Source organism: Strigops habroptila, chromosome 9, assembly GCF_004027225.2.
Source record: "Strigops habroptila isolate Jane chromosome 9, bStrHab1.2.pri, whole genome shotgun sequence".
NCBI classification, from domain to species: Eukaryota; Metazoa; Chordata; class Aves; order Psittaciformes; family Psittacidae; genus Strigops; species Strigops habroptila.
In genome coordinates, this window is record NC_044285.2 from 42,737,020 (window position 1) to 42,764,710 (window position 27,691).

General features: G+C 46.2%; 1 protein-coding gene and 1 long non-coding RNA gene across 2 annotated transcripts in view; both read left to right on the forward strand.

Annotated features, from left to right (window-relative positions):
• HS6ST2 (heparan sulfate 6-O-sulfotransferase 2) overlaps positions 1-27,691 on the forward strand; it is a 126,615-nt gene that overhangs the window by 25,145 nt on the left and 73,779 nt on the right. The window lies entirely within an intron of this gene.
• Positions 9,497-18,450, forward strand: LOC115612476. Its single transcript, XR_003993034.1, has 3 exons — positions 9,497-10,067; positions 12,605-12,611; positions 18,440-18,450. It is a non-coding gene; the product is annotated as an uncharacterized LOC115612476 (long non-coding RNA).

The following is a 27,691-nucleotide window of genomic DNA, read 5'->3' on the forward strand; positions in this document are numbered from 1 at the left end:
CAGATTAGTAGAGCAGGATGGACCTTTTTGTGGTGTGTAATCAAGTTGGAAACTTGTTTTGAGTCAGGTGTAATCCCCTTCAGGGATTATGGTACGCTTTGCATATTGCCTCCAAGTGCTTATCCGAGGATTCAATGGATGCTTTAAGCCTGCTGCAATCTATAGCACTTTGGAAAGCATTCATTCATAAAAATGGGTTTTAACAGCAGCTTTGCAAAGACCTGAAGGAAAGCAGGAATGCCTGGGAGAATGAGGAACATCATCGATTGCCTGGGAAGACATCATGATTCTGACATCTGCAGTGATGAAATATGACTGCACCTACCTTGTGTGCCTGGAGTGCTGTACATTTGGGGCTTAGTTCACCCCAAAAAGGAAGAGCAGGGTGAATTCTTTCAAGAATAGCTGTAGGCTGCTGAAGGTGCAAAACTTGGGCAGTTCTCACTTGAGTTTGCCCCCTTTTATTGTGCAGATTTGGAAGTGGGGTGAGTTTAGAATCAAAATACCCAGGGATTGCATCCCAAGATTGAGTCAGACAATAGATATTTCTCCTCCCCCAGCCTATGCCTCCCTCTCCTCAGGAGCCCGAGCAGTATCAGCTCTCCATAGACTCCCACTGCGTCCTTCTGTTAAGCCATCTCCCCAGCTTTATTGCCCTGGCACGAGTCAGTGCACCGCTAAAAGAAGGAAGAAAGGGTGTATGTGTCATCCTGCAGTCTGCCACAACCTGAATGTGGATTTTGCTGCAGGAGCGCTAAGGTGAAGTCTTATGCCAGCAGTGTGTGCCAGGGATGCTCCTCTCCAGGAGGCAGAGCTGTTCTCTCGTAGCCCTGTTAAATTGCCAACTGCATTGACATGGCAAAGTTCAATGCGTATGATGCTGTCTGCACATCTGCCAGGTCACACTCAAGACCTGTTCAGCCCTGAGAGTAAATATTTGGGGAGAAGTATACAAAATAATCCTGATCTTCTCCCTTCTACGCTTAACAGATGTCAGCAACTCAGTGTAAGCTGTAAGGCATTGCTGAAGTGCCTTTTGATATGTGTCTAATGGCAACTGTCTGATTTTCATCAGTGGGACTCAAGATATTTTAGCAATGAATGGCAAGATTGTGAGTGTTTGCTTTCCTAGGCCAACTCTCTGCTTGTAAACAGCTGGTTGTGTTGGAGTAAACCAATCATGGTTTGCCAATAAATCTTATTTAGGTAACAAAAGGTGATGTGTTGCATTAGATCTATTTAGTCTTGTTTGCATGGGGTGAAAGGTAGTTCCTTCTACATCTTCTTTGTGCTTAAGAGGATTAGATGTGCCTCTGCAAAGGTGCGGGCAGGATGGTGGGGAGCCGGGAAGGTGGGACAGCATGTGCTTGTAGCATTGCTTATGCCATAAGCATTGATATAAAAGAAATCTCTGCCTTTATCCCGCTGTGCTTATGTTGAAGGAAGCACATTTGTTCTTTTGACTCGGTTGTGGGAGAATGCTGAATTATTGCTTCATCCTACAAAGGCATTTGGTGCTCAGAGTGGAGAGATAACATAAAGGCTAAACAAGTGTAAAAGATTTAAGCGTTTCTAATTTATGGCACAGCGCTCCCAGGGGAATATTGCTCACAAAGACCTGCAGCATCTTTTCCTATTGAATGAACGGATTAATGATGGCAAATTCTGCCGTGTTAGGGACGTGTGTGAGGCCACTCCTCGTGGTTGGCCGTAGGAAATACTTCAACTGGAAAAAGCCACCATTTCCTTGCGGCTGCTTTGGATTCTGCTTTTCCAGTTGAGAGAGCAGGGTCTTTTCTGGGGATAGTTTTGGAAAATATTTAATTAAGCAGCTCTAATGAGGGGCCATTATAACTGCAAATGGAATTATTGTTATCATCATTTCAGCTGTTAACATTTTAAGGGCAGTTGTTCACAAACTGTTCAGTAACTAGGGCCCAATTCACTGTGGAAAAATTAGAGTTGAGCTGCTGCTGCTGCAGCAAGTGTAACATGGAAAGGAAATCATCCTTCCCAGGATGGGCAGTGGACATGTGGACCCATCTCTTCTCCATAACTTTGGCTGCCCTCAGTGCAGGCTACAAAGGTTTAGATCCTGGAGTGGTGTGGGTTGCTGTGGTATATGTGTGATAGGCTTATTTGCCATCAGGAGTACAGGGAGATTATGTCACGGTCCTTTAATTGTGCAAAACAGAGGTTTGGGACAGAACTATGGAAACTTGTACTTGTGGCACAGCTGCTCTAATGGTCATGGTCTCCAGGAATTCTGTGAACAAAGTGGTATCATTACATTAATGGCCAGGTGAGCCTCTTAACCTCATAGGAAATTAAACAGCACAAGGAGGGGAAAAGCGCAAATTGCCTTTCTGTTCTTGGTAAAAAGCAGCACCTTACGCAGCTGGATGCAAATTGTTTCTAGTTAAGGAATGTCTTAAAATGCAGCTCTGCAGGGTGGCTCAGCTGTAGCTATAGTTAGAGCTGCGGCTATAGATAGCATTGTATTTATTTAAGTGCTAATAAAGTGAAGTTTGGCATTTCCTCCGAGACTTATTTTCGAGCAAGTCTGAGTTGTTGAGCAGCTTTGTGCACCTCATGTTCAAGCTCCTTCACAGTACTTAGGCTGGGCAGGTTAACGTGGGGCTCTGTCGCTGTTTGACAGAGCGAGCGCTTTGCTTCCTCAGCTTGGTCTGGGGTGGTCTTCCAGGAGCTGTGCCGGTTGTACCAACCTTCCTGCTGCTCTTGGTGCTGGCAGGGTGGCAAAGTGCAGCTGGGGCATGGGGCTCTGCTTCCGCAGGGAACCATCCCATGTGTTTGACCAGAGAAGCTGTGGCTGCCCCATCCCTGGCAGTGTTCAAGGCCAGGCTGGACACAGGGGCTTGGAGCAACCTGCTCTAGTGGGAGGTGTCCCTGCCCGTGGCACATCTAAACCCTGAGGCTCTGAACTTTCTTGTATTTTCTCCTCTTCAGCTTAAGTAAATATCTTCTCTCCTGAGAATAACTTCTATTGGATATATCCTATTGGATCTGGGCAAGGCATTTCCTACTTATCAAGTGGTTTGATCTTGGCAGAGAACATGATAGGAAGTCATTAGTGGCCTCAGAAGAAGCACTGCCAAATGGCCATGGTGGTGATGGGAGATCGCAGCATCCCTATCCAATGACTCAGTGGGAACATGTGGTCCTTTGTTCCCTCTTGGAAAGCGGGCTTAGGGGTTAGGGTGAGGGACCCTAGGCAGGTTTCTGGCTTAAGAGCTGGCTTCCCACAAGACCCTGCTGTCCTGCAGAGCAGCTTTCCTCTTTTACATGTAGGAACCATGGATAAAATAGAAATTGGGTCTGGCTCCATGTTGCAGCTGCAGGAGAGCCAGGCAGTGAAGTGTGGTGTAGTTTTGGTCCGGGAAATGGAGTTTTTCCAAGGGTAGGGAAAGTTCATGTCTCATGCCATGAATAGTAGCTCATGGTGTACCTTGGGCTACTGCAGAGAGAGGATTAATGATGCCTTCAGAGAGCTGTGAGCCAGCCAAAGGTCACGGTGGCCCCAGGATGTGTGCTGGGGTATGGAGGAAGTCAGGACTGCTCTGCTTCCTTGCAGGCTCATTCCTGGAGCTGTAAAACCTGGTTCAGGTAGCATTTCCAGTCCCGGGAATAGCCGTCCATATCCTGGAGCTGAAATCATGTTGCTTTGCCTTTGGAATGGAGATGGGACAGGTTGAACAGCACCCCAGTGAGCCTCTTCTCACCTCATGGGCAAATGGTTGTTCCTTAGGCATCCCTCAAGCAAAGGGTAGTCTGAAGGTACTTTTGGGAGGGTTTGAACCTCAGCTCCTCAACAAAACATTCATGATAAATCACGTGCATGTTCTGCCTCAGTTTCTCCCTCTTGCATGTAGAAAGATCTGCTTTTTGCCTGCTCTGTGTAAGGTACAAGCAGACCTGCAGTGCCTTGGAGAAGGGGAGCTCTGCGGTGCCCTTACAGGTCCTTCAGTTTCTAGTGAGCCATGCATGACCATGTCATATGAGAGCTCCTCCACTGCTGTACTGCAAGGCATGACCTGAGATTCCAGCTCTGGAGAAGCTAATGCTCGTTCCCATTCCCACCCTAAGCAGGCTGCCTCCAAAGGAATTTATGATAACGAAAATATTTCTTGTGCAAAGTGCAGTACCGTTGAGCAATAAACCCCTGTAATTGCTGCAGGAATATTCCACATTAACCCAAACTATCAATTAGAGTTTGCATAGAGGTTTGCCAGACGAAAAAAGGTGGTGCTTTCATGTGAAAAAATATTCATTATCTTCTTTCAAACACACCTTAATTGCCAACATCAAAGTTATTAATTAAGCGATACATCTTGCAAAACTGGATGGGCTCATCCAGTGCGTGTGGAGTGTGGTAGGAAAGATACAGGAGAGCACAGGAGCATTCTAGATCTAGCAAGGGAGAGCTGTTCAGGTGAATCCTTTCCTCTCTATAAAGGCTACACTCAAGAATGTGATTGTGAGACATGTCAAGTTTTAGGGTGCAGTGTCCTTGCTTTGGCAGCAAAGCTGTAACAGGAACATTGACCAATTCTTCAGCTGCTCCTTCTGCTTTGGATCCCTGCTCCACAAGCACCAGGCCAGGCTTTGTGGTGGGCATCACTGCTGCCAGGACTGCCTGTCCCTGGGGCTTAGTCCCAGATGGTCCAGATGCCCCCAAAATGTCATTTGGAAACATCCATAACAAGTATTTGGAGCAAGAAAATGCACGTAAGTTGCATTTGAGTTTTGCTTTGCTTGTCTGTGCCCAGTTGTACCTATGCTGCTGGTTTCCAGTTGCTTCTAGTGCTGTTATGAAAAGCACTTTAAAATCCAGAGGTATCCTTCTTGACTCCTGATTCCTGTGTACTTGAGGCATTTGTATTTCTCTGCTGGCAGTGGTCTCTTGCCTTGGATAAAATTCAATTTTAAGAGTGCAGGTTGAGACCTGGAAATTGAATTTTTTACGTTCTGGTAACTCAGCCCTTGCTCAGAAACGGCTCTTCTGGATAATGTGGTTGGTCAGCATCATACCTGATTAGTGCAAGGAGAATCTTGGATCACCTCTCTCGTGTATCAGATGTTTGTTGTTTTCCTTTTGTTTTTCCTTCCCTCTCCTTTGGAGACTGAGATGAGCTCTGAGGCAGAAGCTCTTCCCTGTGAGGGCGCTGAGGTGCTGGCACAGGGTGCCCAGAGGAGCTGTGGCTGCCCCATCCCTGGCAGGGTTCAAGGCCAGGTTGGACACAGGGGCTTGGAGCAACGTGCTCTAGTGGAAGGTGTCCCTGCCCGTGGCAGGGAGTGGGACTGGATGAGCTTTAAGGTCCCTTCAGTCCAAACCACTCTGGCATTCTGTGATTCAATAACTCGCTAAAATGAATGGTGAAAAGCTATCACAGAGAATAGTCCCCATGGTCCCAAGGGCCCTCAGAGTACAGCCGGATTGGTGCATCTCCAGCTCACGCTGTGCCAACTGCACCTTCCCTTCTGGGCACCTCAGTGCACCCTCCCAGGGCAGAAACTCCTTATTCCTTCCTAATGTGCTTAAAAGCCTTTTTTGTGCTTTACCCTGATTTTGTTACAGGTGTGAACTTGCCGTGATAACAGTGAATATCTTTTTTCCCCTATATGCTTTTAGAGAGTGTTAGGTTCCGTTTCCCACTAGCTCTGGAGGAAACCATACCTCTAAAGCATTTTGTCTCATCAATTTGCAAAGACATCTTTATTGCCCTTGGTGGATCATAAAGGCTGCTTTCCAAGAGGGATGTTTACTGTAAAAGCTAATGAAGACATCATTGCTTTCCATGGCATCTCGTAGCTTGTTCTCCAGAAAGAGTGCTTGACTCATTATGGCTGTATTTTAACTTCTCTAGGTGTGTGTTTCTGTGGATTCCTTTCACGTTGTTAATGGTGAAGTTGAGGGATCAAAGGCAGTGCTGTGGAAGCTGGCAGGGCTTGCTTGCAGCGGGTAGGGAGGATGCTTGGGAGCTCCATTTACTCTCCAAGTTTTCTTCCAATATTGTGTGCATCACTTAAAATTAGACATTTAATAGTTAAACATTTTTTTGGGGGGGTGAGATTTCCTCTCCCTCATCTCGGTGTGAGGAGGAAGAGTGTTCCCCATTACACTTTTATAACTATAGATTTTCCACTTCGTGTTCTCAGGAGCATGGAAACATGATTAATGTAAAAGATTGTCAAACAGCATTAATCACTGTTGATTTCTTATCGATTCCTGCCCTCCCCTGTACTCACAGAGCCGATGTGCTTGCACTGGCTGCTCAACTCCTGTGCAGTGAATAAAACATTACACCTTTACTGATGCCCTGTGGCCCTGTGGTTTGAAGAGCCAGGGAGCTGCTCATCTGGGATTATTGGGAAGCTTTAGTCACAGCAGAGAGAAATAATGGGACGAGAGGATAAGTGTATTTCGTTTGACGCTGTTGCTTTGCTGTAACGTGCTCTAAACTATGCACGCAAGACAAGTGGTTTTACATCTAATGTATATCTTCAGCCAGGGTGGCCTTTGCGAGACAAAAATGACATAAGGTGAACAAACTGCTTATTAAGGTAAGACAATGAAGGCCCAATTTTAAAAGGTTAAGATGTACTAGAAAGTATCAGTGCATCCTCCAAGTCATTAATGCTATACAGAATGCACAGTGTGTGGTATTTTGAAAGGCCACTGTAACCTTTTCAAGCATGAAGCATGCTAAAAGGAATCTATTTCCTTACTGCCTTGAAAAGGGAAATCAGTCTTAAAAAGCTTTAGTTTTTATTTGTTTAAAAAGAAACCTTTCCTTGGAGTGTAAAAAGAGAGGGAGGCTCCTTAAAACGAAGTGAGCAGTGAGCTGTCTGCTGCAAAGGAGCAGCCCTGCATGTCTGTAAGTGACGTTTGGTGTGAAATTTGGGTTTTGTAAAGAGAAAAACCGTCTCACTGTTGTACTTTTTCCCCCAGATCCTTAGCTGGATTTTAAACTTTGCACAAGCTTTTTTTGTCCCTATTCAAACCAGAAAAACGTGGCGGGTGGATGGAGGTTGTGGTGTGGGATCTCTGTGCATCTACATGCAGCATTTGCAGTGGGGAGGAGGCTGCAGAGCAGAGGAGCAGGAGGCAGCTTCATCCCGCTACATGTGAGCGATGTCCTGGGCTGCAGTATCCCAAGTATTGGAATGGCAGATAGAGATGAATGGGTTTGGATATCTTGTGTTTGGTTTGGGGGTAAAAAAAGGAGGAGGGGGGGAATCCAGCAGGCAAGTTTTCAGGCAAACAAGCTAGAAAGAGCTGCAAAAGGGCTTCTGTGTTCCTGAAAGCTTGTCTGGTATTTTGAGTTAGATCGTTTGGTCTTACCTAAAGGCTGACAGCTCCCTGCAGAGCAACCCTTGCTGTCCTGTGCTGTCACACAGCAGCACCACTGCTCCCGCTCGACAGGTCGCTGTGCTTCAGAACCCATCACTTCTCATTACCTGCCAATGCCTGGGAGCAGGAGCAACCTTCCCTCCTGCCCTGCGGATGCTGCAGCCCTGTGCCCAGCCCCTCAGTGCTTCGGGGGCACAGTAGTACCTGAACAGACAGCAAGTGATTGACCCACTGCCTCACATCAGATCTCCTAAGGTGGGTTGGGCAGGACTTGAGGATTGTTTTCTGGGGGCTATTATTCTGCTGCCTGCTTTGTGTTTGCAATTGCATTTAACAGAGAAGGTTGTGAAGCGTCCTCAGACTTGAGGAAGCCCCCGAGTTGCCTTTTGCTTAAGTCAACTTGCCTGTTGGATGGTATCACTGATTGAAGCAGCTGGGCTTTGCAGCAGGCATCCTGCTTTTGTTGTTGAGAAGGCCTTCATGAAACAAGTTAACCAGATGCAAGTTTTGATTTAAGCCAACTGGGAAGTATTCCTAGCAGACCATCTTGCCATAAGTTAAATATGAACACTATGAAAGAACAATATAAGTGCTGCTTGGAGTCTGTCCTTGGCATCTGTTGGCTAAATGGCCTCTTCAGATGCACACTACAGCTCTAGTTCCACTTAGCTGAGACGAAGCTCCTAATTGCAAGATGCTTTTTCCTCCTGACTATTCAGCCTTCGACTCTTGCAGTGTCGGTGGAATTAAAGAGCAGGGTTTTACAGGCATTGCTGCTGCTGCTTGTGAATCCCGAAAGCTGCTCCGGAAAAGAAGAGTTTTTGTGTGCAGAGGGAAGAGATGAATTCAAATATTCTATCTCCTTTTGAACGCAGAGAAAGAAAGTCCTTATGTTTAGATGATCTCATTCAGCGGGTGTCTAAAGACTGGGTGAGCGATGTGCTGTGTGCTGGGGGTTGCAGTACGTGTGGCATGGGGGCAGGCTGGTTTGCTTTCCTGAGGGGATAGGGCATATTTTGGTCTATCTGGGGTTTGTCCAAGTGTGGGATTTGATTCACAAGCTGGGTTGTGCAGTTGTCTCCCATATCTCTCTTTCCAGATGTTACAGCTCAATTGCCCACCTCGAGTTCCCATTTTCCTGAAAACCAGTGGCAATTTCAATGACCTATCTGGGACTCCTATGGGACTGCTCCCAGTGTGACACATTCAATGATCGGATCATAAAAGGAGAGTTTAGAACATGCAAGGAAGGGACAAAGCAAGGATCTTGGCAGCTCACCAGCCTCGCTATCTTTCTTGGCTGAGGCTTGCAAGCATCAAGTTGCACTCCTGTGTGGAGGAACAGTGGTTTAATGTTTGATAGTGATCAGATCAGGAGGAGAGCAGAGCACCAGGCATCCGACAGGTTGTCAAACCTGTCACTTCCCAGCCTTTTCTTCCCCTTGACAAGGTTAGCCACTGACTGACAAGGGTATTGCTTTGCCAGGATAGCAGCAGAGCTTTTAGGAGGAGGAAAAATGCTTTCAGAAATGAGTTCAGCTGCTTTCCATGTATTGTAACATCTCTGCGCAAAGCTGCATTCTCAGATGTGCCTTTGCAATGACTTTGAGTCTTTTCCTTTCTACACTTCCCCGTTACTGGAAAAACAAGAGCACGCAGCGCCTTCTTCCCAGGCTGCAGTCTCTTGTTGGGCGAGATGTGGATGGGCTGTGAGCAAGGGTCTGCAGCGTCCCATGTGATAGCTTCTGGAGTGGGAAGGACATCTGCAACCTGAGGTCCAGGTACACCCAGCCACACAAATATGCCTTTGGTGACATTGGCGTTACAGATAAGGAGACTTCAGGAAGGGATGAGTTTCATGGCTGGACTGGAGAGGTTTCTTGCTTGATTCCTTTGTCCCCTACCCACCCTTGCCTCTCTTTTTCAGGATACTAAAGGGGTGAAAGTGCCACAGTCTGTCCATGTGTTCATTGTGTGCAGTGTTGGCTGCTCTGTTGGTAAAAACAGTTCTAGCCAAATACGTGTTTTAACACACATTCAGTACTCCCTCACCAAGTGCTTGATTCTATGTGCCCTCCATGTTTGCTGCAAAAAGAGAATCTCTTTTCCCAAGCCAAACCTCAGTCCTATTAATATTAGGGCTGTAGGTTTCCAAACCCTTAGTGGCGTCTGCATTCATTGTAGGAGTAGAAGGATGTTTATTAATCCTTTTCCCGTGATGCACTTTATACTACCTTGGGTCTGGTATCATTTTCACACTTTTGAATCAAAATCATAAAGATGATCATCATAAGGCATAAAAAAGTTAACATGCTCGTATCTATTTTAATTTGATATGAATGATGCCATCTGCTTTTCTGTGGCGGGTAGTTGAAGGAGGAGGATGTACCAGTTGGGAAGTGCAGAAACAAAACAATAGGGTATTTCTGGTGGCTGATGGTTATTTTATCTGGTGGTTATTTTATCTTTCTTTTCTTTTTTTAAACATGCTCAGTCACGAGTGAGGAAGCAAAAATCAATGTTAGGGAGAAACAAACAAAGAACAAAAATTGAATTATCAAATTAGCTTGTATAAAGATCACAAGTGAAGAACTTGATAAAGTGAATGTTAAGCAGGAAAGCCTTGTCCCTGTAGGTCCTGTGTGCAGAGTTCATGCATCAGCAGGTCAGAGCTCTGAGCTCTAGTTGTAGCCTGGTTTCCCCTCAATACCAGATTGCCAGGTAATTGTAGCCAGAAAGAAGTAGATACGTGTGTGCCGTTGTAAGATAGGTTAGCTGCACAGATTTCCCTTGTTGGGGGTAAGTTATACTTGCACCCTTTGTTGGTTCCTTGGGAGGATGAAGGGATGAAGGCTGCTCACCTGCTCCTCTGCTGTGGGAAGTGCTGCTGGGGTGAACCTGGTGTTGCTGCCTAGCTGAGTGAAATAACCAGCTTTGGAGGGTGAGAGGATACTGGGCTCTGGAAGGTATTTGCCATGAAGTTGGGTAACGACGTTGTGAGTGTAGAAAGCACAAACATTTCAGTGAGGTTCCTGGTGTCTCAGTATTTCTGAACTAAAAGCTCCCATGTTCTTGATGACTAAATGATCTAAGAGACTTTAGTTAGAAAAAGAAAAAAACATATTTCATCCTTTGACACCGTGTTGTATATCTACTATATGTCTTCAGAATGTATGAAGACAGTCTTCGACCTCCACAAATATCAGAGGTCCTTACAGTTGCTTTAAGGTCGCTTGAATAACCCCATCTAATAATATGCTGGCATTGCCTTTGACAGATAGCCTGGAGATTTGCTCACTGAAGCCAGTCTTCAGAGCCACTGTGTCTTGGTAGCAAAGACTGTAATAAAATTGTTTGGTTCAAAACAGACCGTTCTTCATTTTGACTCGTAATCAATAACTGTCTGTGGCTGGTGTCGCCTCGGACTCTGTCTCATGGGGACTTGGTGTACAGTGAAGTCCTCTATGCTAATCTATGGCTATAAATAAAGATCCCTCTCTGTGAAGACTTCTCCATCCTTCTTGGGCTGGTGGAGAGCTAGGGGGCTGAGAGGGGAGCCCTTGTTGTTTAGGGGCTTGATAGACATTGATTAGTTCGGATTCTGGATCTGCTTTTTCCAGAAGAGATACGGGGTTTAGTATGTTTAGCTGTTCAAGTGGTACGTTTGCCATGTCTTTGGCAAATGTCTTTTCATTCCTCGAAGCTGAAGAAACCAACAGCTACAGTGTTCAGGGAGATGTGCATGAAATACAAGTTGAGGCCAACCCATTTTGCTCATGGTGGAGTAACAGCATGCATGACACTTGCCTCCACAACCAGGGACCCCAAGTCGATTGAGCCCAGTGCCCATCTTTGGGTCAGTTCTTGGTGGGTGTACAGGGATGGGGTTTGGGAGCAGGGCAAGCCTGTAGCAGTGCTTCCTTGACCCTTCTACTTGACGGGACCATGTGTCACAGTGAGATGCTGGTTGCTGATGAGGATTTATTTAGGGATGTGGTTAAGCGGCACAGGAGTCTGGCTGGTCCCTCATGTCCTAGTTTAGCAGCGGAGATGCCAGGAGGGAGCTGTGGGCAGAGCATCCTGGTTGAAACCTGAGGCTGGTGTGGGATCTGCTGACTTAAAACTTGCTCTGCTCTGCTGGAGTGAGGGGATTGGGTTTTTAAAGGATTCTTACAGAGGGATCTTTATCTGGGTGTCTGAGGGAGAGGCTGGTGGCATAGTGGGAGGATATTGAGTTACTTGGAGCTGCTGTGGGATGCAGTGTCTCTGGAGCAAGCAAGTCTATTTATATGAACAGCCGACGGTGGGTGTGTGAAAGCTCTGGGGCTTCTGCACTAGGTGTTGTCTGTGCTGATGTGAAACAGCAGATGGGTGCTGGGGAGGTCAGAAATGCTCTACGTTCCCAAACTGGGGCTGGACATCATACATTGCTGTCACGTTACTAACTCTTGCTGCAGCACGTGCAGGATGAGACATAGATGCAGTACCTTTAATGCCATGGTACCCCTGGAGATGCACAGCTGTGATGAGCAGTAGGAAAAGGGATGCAGGGTCATGGTGTGGGGCTGTTCCTGCAGCCGTGCTCCCTTAGAACTATCTCAGTACTTCTGTCAAGGATTGTTTGGGAAGCAGAGGGGTGCAGGGGGGGTTGAACACAGCCCAGCAGTGGGAAATGCTGTGTGCCAGCAGGGAGCAGGACGGCTGTGCACGGCTGAGCTCCAGGAGAGCAGGGGGAGCGCGTTGGTGGCTGCTGCTGGATGATGATGAATATGAAATAGGAGCAGGAGAACATGGATCTAACTCAGTGCCTGCCCACGCTGTTTCAGACCATGGCTTAAAGAGCATTTCTCTCAATCAGCTGAAGCTGCCTCTGCTCTGCTGCTTTCCCTGCCGTAGCTGGGTGGTGAACCAGGAGGGGAATCAATGTGGGGTGAAAACATTGGAAGAGCTGGAAGAGACAGCGTGGCTATGGCTCACTGTGCCACGAAGAGGGATGCTCGCCAAAGTGTGCCCACAGGGGCACAGCAAGAACGTGGCACATTTTGAGTCTTAAAATGCTGAAAGCAGCCGAGAGCAGGTTTTGGTTTTATACTGGTTTTTGCTGTTGTTGGAATGGTGCTTCCTTTGTATGAAGTGTCTTATGATATAGGGAAGGCTTAAGGCTGGTATGTTGAGGTGTCCTGGCTCTGAATGGTTATTTTGCAATGTGGGGTGATGCTCCAAAATGTGCAGCTTTGGAGTCTTTCTCCCTTTGGCTATCAGCTTCCACGCTTAAATTGCATAGCTGGCAGTAAATGCTGCCAAAATGTCATGTAGATGAAGCAGCTTCCTAAGAGCTTTAGTGCCACAACCTTTCCCAGCCCCTGCAATTACATTTTAATTCAATATTTCATTGGAGTTTTCAAATAATTTTGAATTAATAGACACCAGATTGTAGGGGGAAGAGCTGGCATCATTCTCTGTTTGCTTACAGAGTCTTCTGCACTGCAGATACCCGATCGATACACACAGCTGGGAAACCAGGTTTGCTCCGAGGACAGTTGATTCCTGGTATAGTGAGAAACCAGAGCCCGCTCAGAGCTTAAAAGCCAAATCAGGTCCCAGGAAGGGGGAGCTGCAAGGAGGGGGGTGTTGCACATGGTGGAGTAGGTGTGAGGAGGGAAGACAGAAAGAAAAGCGCTGTGTTAGTTCCCTCCTTCGTTTAGGAGCGTTATTAACAAGCACCAAAGCACTTGCACAAAAAGCCCTCTGCTGTGGTGCCCGGCTCCAGGCTTTGAAGTTATTGTGAGGAGGCATGCAGCAATGTCTGGGGTGCTGCTTCATTTTGGGTGCTTGAGGTAGGCATGAGGTGTGCGGTTGGAGAAGCCCTTGGGCACCAACAGGGAGCTGTGGCAGCTTCCCCTCTTCCTCATCCACCACAATGGCAGTTTTGAGCTGGCTCTGGCTGGCTGTGACATCTGTAGCATAAGCCATCTCCTTGCCATGGCGGCTGAGTTCTCCTCCCTGATGCCAGGGCTGAGGGATACGCTGCCAGGGGCTGGCTGGGATTTGTGCATGGCTTGGGGGTGGGTCACCCACTTCCGAGGCAATCCTCGAGCAAAGGGCAGGACAAAGGATGGCAACAATCCCACCAATTCCTTCAGAGTCAGGATTTCACCCCTTTTGCTTAGAAACAATAAGGTGAGAAAAGCACAGCGATGATGGGCTGGCGATGGGCAGGCTTCACATCAGACCTATGTTAGACTTGACTTACACCACTTGGTTTAGCCACAGTTCAGATCAGCAAGCAACAGCCCCAATTTAAATAATTGACTGATTCTTGGGCTTTTTGCATTTTTATTTATTAAAGTGATTCTCATGGGCTGCTGGCCATAAAATATGGAAGAGTGGCTGGGTTTCATCGGATTTAGTGTTCCTTCTTTCTTAGCCGGGAAATATTCAGTGCCCATGCATACATACTAAAGATTTATAGGTGTGTTAGAATTTGGAGTGTTCTTGATATATTAATCTCTGTTGTTTTCCTTGCGATTTTGTCTCAAACCCTCTTTGGAAAGAAACTGGAATTCGATTACTGTCCACAAAATAGCATTTTCAAAGCTCTATTGAAATACAATTATCCGATGTGTATCAGATGCACGCAAGAAATACTGTCCTTTGTGATAGGACTGCTCTGCTAATGAGAAAGTTTAGAATGTGAAAAATTTGGACTGATTGCCTGTTTGTACCATGCTGCTAAAAATCTGCGTACTGGATTAGTATATCTGAGAGAGCTGGGCTGGGTCAGCCTGGAGAAGAGAAGGCTCCTTAAGGGGAGACCTTAGGGCAGCTCCAGTGCCTAAAGGGGCTCCAGGAAACCTGGAGAGGGGCTTTGGACAAGGGCCTGTAGGGACAGGACAAGGGGAATGGCTTTAACCTGCCAGAGGGGAGACTGAGATGAGCTCTGAGGCAGAAGCTCTTCCCTGTGAGGGTGCTGAGGCGCTGGCACAGACTTTTCCCAGAGAAGCTGTGGCTGCCCCATCCCTGGCAGTGTTCAAGGCCAGGTTGGACACAGGGGCTTGGAGCAACCTGCTCTAGTGGAAGGTGTCCCTGCTCGTGGCAGGGGTTGGGACTGGGTGAGCTTTAAGGTCCCTTCCAGCCCAAACCAGGCTGGGATTCTGTGGTTTCAGTGTTCATAAGCAAGAAAACCCAAGTTCCCCACTTTAGCTAATTCCAAGTAGTTTTTAAGTCTGAGAAGATGAAGCTATTTTAAAAGACTGGGTTTAGCATGCTACGTCCCTGCAGGGTCGATCTGCTGAGCTCCTGCCTGCAGAAATCACCCTCTTAGTCCAGGTCAGTGGCTTGAATGATGGAAGACTTCATCACCAAACCTTTTACAAAAAAGTTTTCTTATTATGTTATATATACTATAACTTGCAGTTATTGCATTCATGAAGGAGCCCCACTGAAAAATTTGTTTCCCAGATTAAATGCAGGCTTTTAGCCATTGCAAGTATTTCTAATAAATTCAGTGTTCGGGCAGCTGGGGGAAAAGCAAGCTTATGTAAATAAGAATCTTTGTTCTCTTGCAAAGTCAGTTATGGAGGTATCATTATCAAAATGTATAAAAACAAACTGCATTTTGAGCTTTTACTAAGGACAAGATTACAAACCAATGTTCTTAAAGACCGAAAGACATGAACTCTGGTCGTCAGAGTGAAGAATTGGCCATCTCTGGGCTGCTATGGTTTCTGATCCAGGAGGGAAATGCATTAACTTCATTCAAAAGGGGGAATATTATTTTTTCATCCTATCTCTAAGCAGTTTCATTAACTTTTCACAATCTGTAGATTGTGGAAAAGAACAGTAACTATGTGACTTTGAGGTCAGAATTGGGTTTACTTTCTGTGGGAATAAGACGACTAGTTCTAGTTGATGTAGCTTGACATAAATTAAGCCTGACATCGCCAATAGTATTCAAAAACCTGGTAATGTGATTAATGATTTAATGCTGACTTTACATAGAAGCTTTCTTAATATTTAATCAAGTTAAACAGAGCTTCAGTCATTTCCTTTTACGGTTTAATTTTCCACCCTGACGTGGGCACTTTGCAGGCAGCGGTGATACAAGGCCAACACAAGCTGGTTACAGGTCTGAAAGGGCACCTCTCGCTCCTGAGAGCTGCCAAGTCCTGATCCTCCTGCAGTTTGGTTGAGCAAATTTGATCTTTGAATGCCATCACCATTAGAGATGCCCCATGGGCTCACAGTTTGTGTGGCCCTTTCTGTGTCTGCTCTGCCCCGTCAGTCCTTTCGGCTGGTCCTCCGTGGATGCTTTCTACCTTGATGGTACCTTTGTGGTACCTTTTATTTGCACTGAAGCCGATCCACCCCTTTTCCCCCCTCGTTCAGTCCATTCATTTCAGGTCTCTCATCACTACTCAAATCACAGAATCAAAGAGTGGTTTGGATTGGAAAGGACTATAGGATCATCCAGTTCCAACCCCCTGCCATGGGCAGGGACAGCTCAAATCCGCAAGAGATGTTTGAAATCAATCTTTTTCAAACTTCCCAAGCTAGATTGAGTTTTATTCACTTTTATTGATCATTGGTTGATTTTTGTTCACTTTATCGATGGGTAGGAGTATTAAAACGTACTGTTTACAGTTGTTAGCATTCCTGCTCTAAATTTGTTGTTCCACTTGCTGAACAGACAGGCACACTCTGAGCTCATGATGTGGCTTAGCACACGTCCATCTGCACGTATTTTTATGTTGGGAACGGCAAATGCCACGGCTCATGTTTACTATGAACCGCTTATCTTGGATGGGCACCAAGTTGCATTTGCATGGAGGTTGGAATTTCATTAATACAGAAAAGTGGGCTTAATTACTTGTTTTTAATTGATGCAAAGTCTTTAGTGTGCTAGATGCCTTTTGAAAAGTGTTTAACCATTATTTTCTGCTGATTTCCTAAGCAAAGGAAAGATGGGATCAGAGAGGTCACTGGAGTTACTTTTCAAAGGATGTGGGTGCCAAGCCCTATTTGTTCCAGCTACGTGAGGACTGTAGAGTATTCCTCTGCCACTGGTACCGGCGCTGGGTGCCTGGCTGATTTTTAGGATGCTCATAAAAATTCGCCGAGCTCCTCTTGACGTCATTTGGATCTAAGATAGCTTTTAATGTTTCTGTGGTTCATGCTGGGTGCCCAAAATGACTGGCTCTAGACAGGACTGAGGGGCTTGTGTGTTTGATGGTCCAGCCCTCTGCCTGCAGGGATGGAGACCAGGCTCCTCTGATGGTTTTCTTGGTGTCTGCTACGTAGAATTCATGTGCTTGTCAGTAAGACAGCAGACTTTAAAACTTGAACTACAATTAGCACCATAGAATCCCAGACTGGTTTGAGTTGGAAGGGACCTCAAAGCTCATTCAGTTCCAACCCCCTGCCACGGGCAGGGACACTTTCCACTAGAGCAGGTTGCTCCAAGCCCCTGTGTCCAACCTGACCTTGAACACTTCTTCTCTGGGCAACCTGTGCCAGCACCTCACCACCCTCATAGCATTATATGTATTATATATATTGCATAACTTATGAGTGGCCAAAAAGTTCTCCATTAGGAATTGATTTGACGGTGGGTATTCACATTTTGACATGAAACAGAATTTAAACTTTATTTTCCTCCTGGAGCTGCAGCTTGCAGTGGCCCCGGGGTAGCTGCTGTCTAAATGGATCCTTGCCTACATGGTGCAAAAAAGGTGTGTTTTTTAATTGAAGGCTCCCTGACAGTGGGATGGATTTCCCTGCGATCCCCGTGATCTCTGTGTTTGCATCCATACACCATGGCACAACAGGATGTAGATGAGAAGAAAACTGGAACAGAGCATCAGATGCTTTAATATCCTACCTCTGACTGAAACAACCTCCCTGTGTGGGAGATAATAAACATTTCTTGTCTCTTAAGGGAAAAATCATGCACAGACAGAGACAAGCACATATAAATAATTTACAAAGCTGTAATACACTGTAAATAACAAGCCTTACTGAATAATGAATTAACCTAAGTGCTGATTCATAGGTAAATATCTCTTGTAAAGCAGAATTTTTATAGATTTTTACAGCTTAGTTAATATTCCCTTGTACTTTATTAAGGCTGTTCAGGTGAAGTGTCCTGGTAGTCACATATATCTCTCTGGAAGTGAGACAGGGTGGTTGCGGGCTGCAGTGCTGGCAGCAAGACTCGCATCCCTCGGCTCTGAGAACGCAGAGCCTTGCTAGGCCTGGGCTGGCTGTTGTTAGCTGGGCTTTTCTTTCCCTCTCAAACAGGCAGCAGAGATTAGGCAGGAAGAATTTTGATGTGGCCAAAGAATTGGAGAGTTACAGGGAGGAAGGAGTCTCAGAGCATCTCTTTTTTTCCTGGTGATAAATAATGTATTTGTTCTACTTTGGCTGTGCTCTAGACGTGGTGAGATTTCTCCATGCCTTCGAGGACAGGGAAGCAGCGAAGCTGCTGGGCTGGGATTGCTACCTGCCAATTCCCAGCCTTTCCATGAACACGGCATCCTTTCTGACTATACGATGACTGCGTATCCCTAGCCCCTCTTGTCAGCCACTCGGAAAGAAACCAAACGTGACATTTGCTTCCCCTGTGCTGCTTCGTCCCCCTCTTGCCCCTCTTTCTCAGACAAGCCTTAAGAAATAAAAACAGTTGCTAAGCTACCGGATAGGGAACGTCGCAGTGTTTTGTTGCAGTCCTGGTATTAATGTGCTTTTTGGAGCACCAGGGAAGTGGGAAGGGCGCTCTCATAGCTTGAATTGTTTGTCAGTTAAAGCGCTGTACTCCTAATGCAGATGATATTGAACGTGTCAGTTTAATTTATGCCCATATAGATGGGGGCTTTTCTCCCCCCCCTTCCTCTTGCTCCTGTTTAATGTAGGCTGATGGGGGGAAAAAAGTTATTATCTGCTTTCTTTTTCATCTGTTTTGGAGCATGTCAGTTGTCAAACATGTTGCTGCTTTGTTTTATTTCTGATAGCTTAAATAATTGCTTTCATAAAAGATAACTAGATTGCTTTCATCTGGAAGTACATTAGTTGTAAATTGCATTTTCTGTTCAAGTATAGATGTCAGCAATGATTTTCAGCAGCAGTGTACAACGAAGGTGTCTGTGGCAAGGGTGCATCTTTAAGGTTGAAGAAAATACTTTATGAATGAGACTTATTCCAGGACGATGTGCGTGGGGTACCCATTGTGCTAACCAGGTGATTTTAGGGGGTTTCCTTCTAAAGAAATGGGCATTTTGTTCAATATGCAAGGCTTTCGTATAAAATAAGTGCCACACCAGTGGAACTCTGGAGTTGGGATATGCCAGCATGAAAGTATTTCTACTGCTTAAATGCTCTCAACCTCCAGTTCTGGCCTGCATTAAGCACCTTTCCCTGCAAGAGGAGAGTAGATCCTGAGATACTGATTGCAGGAGCGGACGCTGCTGCCCTTTCTTTTCTAGGTAGCTCAGGATGGGATTACCATAGAATGGTTTGTGTTGAAGGAATCTTAAAGCTCATCCAGTTCCAACCCCTGCCACGAGCAGGGACACCTTCCACTAGAGCAGGTTGCTCCAAGCCCCTGTGTCCAACCTGGCCTTGAACACTGCCAGGGATGGGGCAGCCACAGCTTCTCTGGGCACCCTGTGCCAGCGCCTCAGCACCCTCACAGGGAAGAGCTTCTGCCTCAGAGCTCATCTCAATCTCCCCTCTGGCAGGTTAAAGCCATTCCCCTTGTCCTGTCCCTACAGGCCCTTGTCCAAAGCCCCTCTCCAGGTTTCTTTTCGCTCCCCTTATTATATTATACCTGAGTTTAAATTTAGTTTCCATGAGCATAGCTTTTCCATGTTAATATTGAAGAAATACATATGATGTTAAAAAGCAGCCAGTATCAGGAGTTGCACATTTTATATGGATCGTAGTGGAAGTAAATCTGAAGTAGCACAATATTCTGGGTTCCCATTTCCTTTGCCTGTCAGAACACCACATGAAGCCCTTGCCGCGGCTGGGTGGTGTATTTAATTAAGTGAGCCATCAGTTGAGCTTTGTAACATGCTCGCTGCCGACGCTCCATTTCTCCGTGCCCGGGGAACAAGGGGACATACTAATTGGTCACACACAGCTCTCCTCGTGCTGCCGTTGGACCCCAATTAATGCAGCGAGTTGGTGCTTGCACATTGTTTCCCTTGTCGCCCTTCTGCCAGGAAGAAGCTGCTGGATCTTTATGCTTAAAAAGTCATTTAAAAAGTCTCACCGAATTACTAGGAATGTAACTTGAAAGGAGGAGAGGAGGGTCAGGCTCATGGGAAAGTGTAGGTTTTCATGTGTTAAAGATGTTTTTGCAGTCAGGCTGGTTGGAGGATATCAGTGAAGCTCGGTGAGGCTTCAAGGCGCAGCAATGGACATCATTTACAATGCAAAATGCTACTTTTTTCTATTTGAATGATTAACAGAGCTGAATTTGGAGGAAAGAAAAGTGTGTGAAATTAGTTCTCTCACGTTCGTAGCTTGTTAATACTTAAGTTCTTTGTGATTAAGAGAATATAAAAGTGCTTCTGTAGTGCTCTGCTTTTTTTTTTTTTTTTTTTTTCTTGGTGTCCATGAAGCATTTTCCTTTATTCCTGTTGTTCTGTGTAGAGGGATTTACTGGAGGCTGAGGAAAACTTTCTGTTGTAAGAAAAAGAGGAAGAATAAGTACTGTGAATACTTCCAAATTGTTGTGAAAAAAAATAAGAGTCAAATACTACCTTGTGAAAGTTTATATGTATATATATGTATATATATATTCTGTTATGTATACGTATATAACAGAACTGTCCATTGGGTATATTTATATTTCCAAATAAAGAATAACATGCCAGGAGCTCATCTGGGGTCTGACTTTGCCCCTGCCCCAGCTGTGTAGGACCCATCATGCGATGCTTCCCAGGAAGCGTCCCGCAGAGGTGGAAAATGCAAATAAAGACCCAAGTCATTAGTGGAAAATCCTATTTAAACCTTTGTTCCCACCACTCTGTGTTTACTCACTATCTGAGCAAAAAAAGTACTCTTCTGTTTTCCGATGGAAGCACCGGACTGTGAGCAACTCTTCTGGCATTATCTGTTCCATGTAAAGCCTTTGAGACCTGTTGCCTTCTCCCCTTGGGGATGTTCATGGTGGTTCCCTCTGCACGGTGGCTGCAGATTGAGCTGATAGATACCTGTTGTGGTTTAACCCCAGCCCATAACTCAGCACCAGCAGCCGCTCGCTCACCCCTGCTTCCTGCTTACCCGGGCAGGATGAGGAGAGAAGCAAAAGAATGTAAACCTGTGAGTTGAGATCAGAACAGTTTAAAGTACAGCATAATACTGCTACTACTAATAATAATGATAAGAGAAATAACAAGGAGGGAGAACATATAACTAAAAAGGGAAAGAGAAAACAAACACTGGCTGGCAGTGATGCCCAATCCAATTGCTCAGCGCTCACTGACCAGTGCCCAGCCTGACCCGAGCAGTGATCAGTCCCTTCCAGGTAACTCCTCAAGTTTCTATACTGGGCATGACATGCCGTGATATGGAATATCCCTTTGGACAGTGTGGGTCAGGTGTCCTGTCTCTGCTCCCTGCCGGCTTCTTGTGCCCCCTCCTCACTGGCAGAGCATGAGGGACTGAACAGTCCTTGATCAGGGTAAGTACTGCTGAGAACAACTAAACCATCGGTGTGTTACCAGCATTATTCTCAGATAAAGCCAGAACACAGCACTGCGCCAGCTACTAGGGAGAGGATTAACTCTATCCCAGCTGAAACCAGGACAATACCCCAGCAAATACCACAGGAAAGCGGGACCTGTTGGTGCCTCTGCCCAGCCTGGGGTCTGCAGCAGGAGGGTGCTCATCTGTCCCGCTATCCTTGCGTTCATAAGGACTCAGATTTGATGCTGGACCATATGTGTGAAATAATCTGTGGATTTCACATCTGAGGGGAGTGAAACACTTTCCCTAGTAAACAGCCTGAAGGACAGGTTACATCTCTGCTGCTTCACAGAGCATCTCGCACGTATGTGTCTTTGGGCCTCTCTTATGCAGCTCAAGTAGGAAAAGATGAATAGATTTGCTCATAGGTTAATTATTTTTTTGCATCTCACTATTGCCAGCTTAAGCCTCTTTTAGTTAACAAGACTTCTTTTGACACCTGAATGTCTCATCCCTCCCAGGACCATCAATGGTACCTCCCTGCATGGGTGACACCCCATGAGGACCTCTGTATCGCCAGCAGCAGGGCTGAGCTTTGGAGATGCACACAGAAGACAGCTCATGCTGCCTGGAAAATCAACGATGGGGAGTGAGGGTATGATCAAAACCTGTGGAACCACTCGTGGCTCGGAGGGAGCAAACAGGGGATGACTCTTTGTCTCCAAGTACAAGGGCCAGCAGGCATCAACTTCAGTCAACCCCTAGGAGGTGGTTCCAGATGACTCCTCATTGCCGTGGGTGCTAAAAGTTTATATGAGCTCAAAAACTGGACAAATTCACCTCAGGATGCTGGGCTAGAGGGATCTTTGGCATAGGCAAGTATCACAGTGCTTATATTTTAAGGAGGCCTTATGCTGAAACCAGCTGTGCTTCCCTGCATCCTACTCTGGGAGAGGCAAGCTGTGCCTTCAGTGATGTGCAGCTTCCCAGGCAAGCCCAGGGATAACAATAGGTGCATTTGTGGTGTTGCAGCAATGCTCTGCAGTCGTCGTGGGGTCTCTTCAAAGCTTGGTCTGTCCCTGGCACATGTATTCCAACAGGATTTCATTGAGGATACTGATGGTGGGTTCAAAAGCATAGTGTAGAGCTCTTGCATAGCTCTTGCTTTTTGTCTGGAGTTCCAGTAGTTCTGTCCTGGAAAAGATTGTATCAAAGTAAGTTCAGAGACTTGCTGTGGCTTGAACTGGGTTGATGACAGAGCTGGACTTTTATACCTCCTGCTTTGATTCCCCTTCAGGTGGATTGGAGCTGAATGTCTTGTAAGAAAAATCTGTTGTTATTGCTGATGCATGAGAGGTTAAGATACAAGGAAAGACTGACAGCTAGAACTGAAAGGGTCAGCAATTGAGAGGTACAGTTGGGTGGGAAAGGCTAAGCATTGCTCTAGGCTTGATCATCAACAGGTTAGCAGGTCAAATGGTCTCACAAGATCCTTCAGCCCTGTCTTCTCTGATTTTATGCTGGAGGTTGCTTCTGCCTCTAATGAGAGGCTTTGCTCCCTGAGTGAGCCCAGGTCTAGACTCATTTCTGTACTGCATGCTCTTGCCCTCTGAAGGTGACAAACAGCAAAGGTTACCTGTCAAGAACCTTAGCAACCAGAAGTAAGGATGAAAGGGATGAAGAGAGACAGGGTCTTTCCTTTGAGGCTTCAGACACTTTTTCAGCTCCATATGCTCTGAAGTCTCCACTCTGATACCAGTTCAACCAGTGTAAATGAGGAGCTGCTTCACATGCAGTTAGCCCATCCTTGGTGCACAAAGAGCTGTGGACTACAGATGTAGCTGTGGTGTTGCTGGGGCTGGTTGTAGGTGGGCATGTGCCAAAGCTCTTTGTGGCTTTTTGATGTCACTAGGGAACAGGCATGGGAGGACAAGCTGTTGCAGGGACAGCCATGAATACAGGACAGGGGCACAGGCTGCAGGTCTTGGAGCCTCTTTCAAACTGATGCAAGAAGTATCCAAGTCACAGACAGGTTTGGGTTGGATCTTAAAGCTCATCCAGCTCCAACCCCCTGCCACGGGCAGGGACACCTTCCACTAGAGCAGGTTGCTCCAAGCCCCTGTGTCCAACCTGGCCTTGAACACTGCCAGGGATGGGGCAGCCACAGCTTCTCTGGGCAAAGTCCCTCGGTTGAGTAACGCTTCCATAGAGGGCTTCATTTCACCCCGGTATTGTGCTGTCTCCTACTTCCTAACCCCCCTGGCTGATGTGGTCGTGTGCTCTGTGCTGCTTCCATTTCAGCTCTTGAGTCATCACCCCTGATCTGAACCAAGGCAGAGGGACACCTCTCCTCTGCTGTAGGACCCACCACCCTGGCCATCTGCTGCCCAGGAATGTCTTTAAGCCTAACGCTGCCTCTTGCTGTGTTAAATGAAACAAGTGGACATTGCTTTGTTTGGCCTTTATCATGACAAAGAATGAGTTTTCATCTCTCTTCTTGTGGCTTCCACTTAGACCCTTCACCAGGAACTCACAGGGCAAATACTTTGCTGAAGTGTCAGAAATCAGCTGCATAAGATCCTGCTGCTTGGACACCCTTACCACGTGTCCTACAAAAGGGGATATGTGGAATGGAAAGGGAGAAGAAGGGAGAGCACATCACTTCTTGATTCTGACTTCAGAGCTTGATAGCTTCTTTCTCTAGATCAAGGGATAATGAAGAATTGTGTTGGGAAGCAGCCTGATGCACAGATGTGCTGATAGATGTGACAGTCCATGGGAACCCCGTACACCAGTTTTCCACATGGAGTTTGTTAAATTTAACCTTGTTTAATGACCTTATATTGCAACTGACTTTAAAAGGATTAATGTGTTGTCTGGAGCCTCCTCAGCGTTGTTGTTTATCAGCATTTTTGTTTATCTGCAGAGAAGCAGATGCATCATCTGCTAGCAAGGCTCCAAACCTGAAGCTGAATGCTTATGGGTAGCGTATTGCTGTGGGGATGAGCTGGCCAGAAATACATTTTGGCTGGAAATTGAGAGGTTGAAATGTTCATTAGAGCGAGCAGTTGTTCACAGCCTTCTGGGGAAGGCAAATCCTGATTATTTCCAGGATAGAGCTTGATTAGTCTTAGAGGCAGGGATGAAGCCATGCAGCTGCCTGGGAGAGAGCTCAGTATATGGAGATGTTTCCAGGCTGGTGTCCCAGGCTTGCTGCAGCATCCTGGGGCAGAATGAGATTCAGAAACAGGCGGTTCTTAAGGGCAATGAGGTAATTGCCCCTCCACCTCTGGAGAGGGGCTTTGTACAAGGGCATGTAGGGACAGGACAAGGGGGAATGGCTTTAACCTGCCAGAGGGGAGACTGAGATGAGCTCTGAGGCAGAAGCTCTTCCCTGGGAGGGTGCTGAGGCGCTGGCACAGGGTGCCCAGAGAAGCTGTGGCTGCCCCATCCCTGGCAGTGTTCAAGGCCAGGTTGGACACAGGGGCTTGGAGCAACCTGCTCTAGTGGAAGGTGTCCCTGCCCATGGCAGGGGGTTGGAGCTGGATGAGCTTTAAGGTCCCTTCCGACTCGAACCAGTCTGGGGTTCTGTGATATCTGGGTTTGGACAAAGGAATGCTCTCTAACCCCAGATTATTTTCCAGATCTCCCTTAAACGCTTTGAATATTTTGTAATACACGGCTTTAGTGTTCTCGGATGAGCGCTCACCTTGCACTGAAAAACCTTTAGTTGTGTGTCGTGGCTTGGCTTTGGATGCTGCTGAGGGTGAGTGTGGGAGGCAGCCCCGGCCAAGGGAGCTGCAGGCTGTGGGTATGTGCCGCTTGGGGCCCTGCCTGCACCTCACAAACCCCACCAAGCCTCTCTTCCCTGATCCAACAGGGGGTGCAAGGGGAAGCTGAGCAGAAAACTCATTTGGATACCACGATGAATCTGCTTTTGATTTGCATCATTTTTAGAAAGAGTTTATAAGAGTTTCCCAAATCCTCTTTTCATGTTGTTCATGACTTTTTTTTGCTAATTTGACACTCTGGGATGTTGTTTTACATTTCAGTTTAGTCTCTAATCACAGAAAATTATAGCTGGCCGCACATGCTGGCTTTGCATTCTTGCATCTTGTTTATGTTCATCTGCAGTAAGGGCCAGTACTCACTGTGGCTGCCCAATTTATTTTTCTCCACAGCAGCAGGGATTTCCAATACTCTGGAGCTTCATTACCATGTGCAGGAAACTAAATTCAAGGTTATCTTATTCGAACTTTATGACTTCTCGATGTACCATGTTTTATTTATTTATTTAAGGTTTATTAAACCTGTCCAAAAAAGAATCTCTTTAGAAGTGTGTGATGTGTAGCTTATTAAGAAAACTTTGAGATTTAAGGAGCTTGAATTATGAATGTCCCAAATATTTGATTTCTGCCTTGAGGTATATGGAGGGGAGAGATGAGCTGTTGGAGCCAATGGCTTCATTTCTGATGTTAGTGGAAAGCATGTCTTCAGAGAGGGATGAACACATAGATTTCTTCTAATGGTTCTCCTTAGTGGTTTTTTTGAGGTCTCACTTTAACATTTGGGTTTTACCCCATTACCTTTCAAAACCTCCCTTTACTGATGACTAGAAGATATGTGTCCCCCCCCATGGTTTGATCAATAACCATTTTACGAGTCACTCTTCCTGCAGGCTGATTTTGGCTGTTGGTTTATTAACTGAAAGACTATTTCTTAATTCCAAACACACGGTGATCAGAACAACACCTCCAGATATGTTATAGGTCTTGTTAACACAACCTGTTTGTTTATATTGTGAAATCTCTCCTTGGATAAAAATCCCCATGAGGTGGGTTTCTGCTGTAATTATTTCCTTCCGCAGGAGATGGTCCTTTGACACTAGGTTCAGCCTCTGCTCTAACTCACAGCATTGAAGGTCATGTCCTTGCCAACATCTCCTAAAGCAAAAGAGCACTTTTTTGCATATGCTTAGTAAATGTAAGTCACGTTAAGTTTCTAGTAGTAGCTGAAGGATTTTTTTGTTGGTTTTATCCCACCTTTTAGAAGGGTGCAGTTTAGGAAAGCTTGATCTTTGTCATACTCCAGCAAAAATGCCATTGGCCACTGGGTTTCTGGAAGTTGTTCCCATGGTTTGTGTTGTCTTGCTGCCCTTGGTCATTCATTATTGTGAATCGGTGAGGGAAGCACTTGTGGACTGCAGGGTCTCCAAGGCCCAGCAAAGGAGTCTGCTTGGGTGTCTGCTGGCTCCTGGAGCCACAGAAAATAGGGTCTTCTGCATTTCTGCTGCTTGAGAACCACCTCTTGGCTTCGCCCCACCATTGTGTGCATTCAGAATAACCTCGTAGAATCATAGAAAAAAAAGTGAAACTCCCTAACTCTAAAATGAGAATGTTTGTCCTCCAGATGGCCTGTCTAGCTTGGGCTTAATAAGTTAAAAGAATCACTAGGAGAATTTTTCCAAGTCATGCAAGGTGCCAAACAAGATTACGGTAATTGTTGTTTCATGCCTAAAAATATATCTGAAACTGTGGTAGAAGCATAGAACAGAATCATAGAACAGTTTGCGTTGGAAGAGACCTTCAAAGCTCATCTACTCCAACTCCTCTGTGATGATCAGGGGCATCTCCAACTAGACCAGGTTGTCCAGAACCACATCCAGCCTGGCCTGGAATGTCTCCAGGGATGGTGCATCCATCACCTCTCTGGGCAACCTGCGCCGGTACTTACCACCCTCATTGTAAAGAATCTTTTTCCTCATATCCAGCCTGAATCTCCCTTTTTTAGTTTAAACCCATCACCTCTCATCCTGTCAACAACAGGCCCTGCTAAAAAGGCTCTTCCCATCTTTCTTATTGGCCCCTTTAAAGAACTGAAAGGCCACAATAAGGTCTCCCCAGAGCCTTCTCTTCTCCAGCTAGGCAACCTCAACTCTCTCAGATGTTGCTCATGAGGGCTGTTATATATAGATGTCTCCTTTTTCATCATCTAACAAATAACTAGCAAGTTGAGCACTGAATAATGCTGCTTTCAGAAGAAGCCTCCAGCATCTTCTTCCTCTGCGGGGAAAATGCTGTGAAATGTTCCAATGAATGAGTTTATTTTGGTGCTTTGGAAAAGACTTGGGCAGTGGCTGTTGGGGGGGTTGTGCTGGTGTGAATGGGTGTCTTGTGAAGCCTGTTGAGATGGCAGCGTGGAGACTGATGTCCCTGTGTCTGCATAGCAAGTGCAGCTCCCATTCTCCTGCCACATCATCCTGGACTGGAAACACGGGAAGTTGGGAGGAGCTGGGGACAAAGCCTAAGGAAGAAGGGGATGAGCAGCCTGCTTAGACCCCAAGGATGGGATTTCAGATCCCCATCTGGATGTATAGTTCCTGTTGGAGCTACTTCATAGAATCCCAGACTAGTTTGGGTTGAAGAGACCTTAAAAGTCCCAACCCCCTGCCACAGGCAGGGACACCTTCTACTAGAGCAAGCTGCTCCAATCCCCATCCAGCCTGGCCTAGAACACTGCCAGGGATGGGGCAGCCCCAACAAGGTCCCATGCTTGCATTACTTTGTTACAGAAGCCCCCAGCTTCTTTCCTCTGTGAAATAACCAGACATCTATGAAGGATTAGTGA